At 44.6% G+C, this 2,500-nt stretch overlaps 1 protein-coding gene across 1 annotated transcript in view; it reads right to left on the bottom strand.

Moving 5' to 3' along the window:
- The window catches only part of emp2 (epithelial membrane protein 2), a 22,240-nt gene extending 20,149 nt beyond the window's left edge, over positions 1-2,091 (bottom strand). The window contains exon 1 of the mRNA XM_063221764.1: positions 1,950-2,091. The gene's annotated coding sequence lies outside the window, so the exon portion shown is untranslated. The remainder of the gene's footprint in view (positions 1-1,949) is intronic.
- Positions 2,092-2,500: the final 409 nt, after the last annotated feature.

Below are 2,500 nucleotides of genomic sequence, written 5' to 3' on the forward strand. Positions count from 1 at the left end.
GTATTATTTTCTGACTTTGGCAGGGGCCTTCGATTTCACAGATTTGGCTACTGTTTTTTCCGATGCTTTGCGAAAAAAGGGCCTCCCTCCAATCTCTAGAGATGCTCTCAACAGCAGCAGTAGAGTTGAGTGTGATCTGCAGCACTATATGGCCTGTCTGGTCTCGATATTCAGATCTGGAGGGAAGAATTGGGATACAAAATGCCACAGAGCAAAGCAAAGCAAAAGAGACATCCTGGGACGGACGTGCGATGGTGGCGGCGTGTAAACAGTAACACCTACGGAAGTGAGCGTGCATAGCATAAGGGCCCTCTAGAGATTTCCTCCCCCAGTTCAGCGCCCCTCCCCTCCTATCCAGAACAGGGGCTGGATGGGAAGCATGCCAGCTGAAGATACAATGAGCTGCAAACCAACCAACCCACCAACCAACCTAAGGATAAACATAAGGGGCCTGTACGGAGAAGATGGTTCAGGAGTAAACCAGGTTAAGTTAAGAGGTAAATCACCACATATTAACTTAACCTGGTTTACTGCTTAACAGGCGTCTTAGTACAGTACAGGCCCCAGGTAAACACTCAGGTCCCCTCTGGATTGACTAGATAAGATGCAAATCAGTCTAAAAGAGACAGACTATCGTGGGAATGAACATACCCTGCAACTGCCCATTTACTACCTCATTTTGCTCCCTTTCTGTCACCTTTTGCACTTTTATTATTGCACCGTTGTTTTTGGTAGTCGTTTTGTTTGTTTACATTTCATTATTTTGTTTTGTCGTGGTGTTTTATCGAGGAGCAAGAGCTAATCTGCTATGGGCCGTGTTACTGCAGTCCTGTTTTGCTGCATGGCTTGTGTGTGCGGGTGGGTGCTCTGCACAGCACACTGCAGCCGTAGCGGACTGGGGGTTTTGTTTGTGCAGTAATCCCAGATGAGCCAGGCCTCCGGAAATCCACTGTGCCGTGCAGGCTGTGGCCACTCATGAAAACACAACACAGCTACCCACCACCCCAACCCAAAACCAGCAGCAGACGAGAGAGAGAGAGAGAGAGAGAGAGAGAGAGAGAGAGAGAGAGAGAGAGAGAGAGAGAGAGAGAGAGAGAGAGAGAGAGAGAGATGTATAGGTGTATGGATGGATGGATGGATGGATGGATGGATGGCTTGAGAGAACAGTGACAAGGGAAAGCAAAGGGAAAGATGTAGGCTGCTTGGGAACTCAGCATATATGTAAATTGAAAGGCAACATAGCAAGTTTAACCAACGTAATGGACGACTTAAAACAGCATTTGAATGAATATTGCCTTTTTGCCCTTTGAATCAGTTTGTATGAGAACAGCACTTGTTAAAACGACATTGTTAATTGACACAAGGGGGCGTCGTGGCAGACAGTGAAGGAAGAGAAAGTTCATGCGTTCATGCCAGTGTCAAAATTAGAACATAAGAGGCTTTTAAAAACTTTCTCAACAATACTCGACTATGATTGGGCAGAGAGTAGGCTAATTTCACTTCACCAAACCAGTCGAACAAAAGTAATCACAAACTATTTCCCTTGCAAGTGCTCTCTTGCTACAAGTTAAACAAAACTCCCTTAACGCCCACGTTCCTTCCATGATCCAAAAATAGAGATAATACCTTTCACTCAAAAGACTGTAATACGGTAGTATACCAAACTATTGTAGCGGTACAGTGGTTCAATTAGCAACTTGCGCGCGCGCCCCACACGCTCACGCTGTTGACAACGCCCCTTTCACAGCAGCACGCACTGAAACTCCAGTCAACCAAACTTCTACCGCTGCCTTTCAGCAGTATTTAAATATCCATTTAAAGAGCACACAACATAATTTAACATCAAAAAGTTTGTTATGTGAGGGATAGTGCTATTTTCTAATATTGTTTATTATTATTACATACAAGGGTTAACGTAATGTTTAGCCAAAAAAGTTACCCATACTTACAGTAAGGAGGAATTACAGACGTCAAATCGTGGTTATTTGTAAGTCAAGTAGAAAAGTCGTTGAAGTTGGAATAGTGGTGTGCACTGAGTAGCCCACAAAACGTAACCAGGGAGCAGAGAGAACTGTAGTAATAGTGAAATGAGCAGAAGTGCGCGCGCTCCTCCTCTCCAAAATTGTTCCTGCCCAGAAGCGGGCTGGGTGTGGTCTGGAATTTAATACTTGTTGTGCAAAAGATGGAGAAGTGGGAGGAGACTAAACTGTCTGGCACCAGACCAGTTGGTGTGTAAAATGCTATTCGGGGTGCCAAAGACAGAAGTGATGATGGTGGAACGTGTTGGGGAGCTCATAACAACGGGAGCTGCTTTGCAAGTCTCTCTCCTGTTATACAGAAAGCCTGCGTCCTAAACCTAACCTTCATAAAACTTTTGTGAAGTTAGATGAAGGTGATCTCCATACACTTTGAAAAAAAGTTCTTTCTTTTATGATAGAAATCCCTGTGCTGTGAGATAGCAATTCAGAGGTTCTGTTTGTGTGTGAGGAGTGTTTGAGAG

The sequence above is a fragment of the Engraulis encrasicolus genome, chromosome 2, assembly GCF_034702125.1.
Source record: "Engraulis encrasicolus isolate BLACKSEA-1 chromosome 2, IST_EnEncr_1.0, whole genome shotgun sequence".
Classification (NCBI taxonomy): domain Eukaryota; kingdom Metazoa; phylum Chordata; class Actinopteri; order Clupeiformes; family Engraulidae; genus Engraulis; species Engraulis encrasicolus.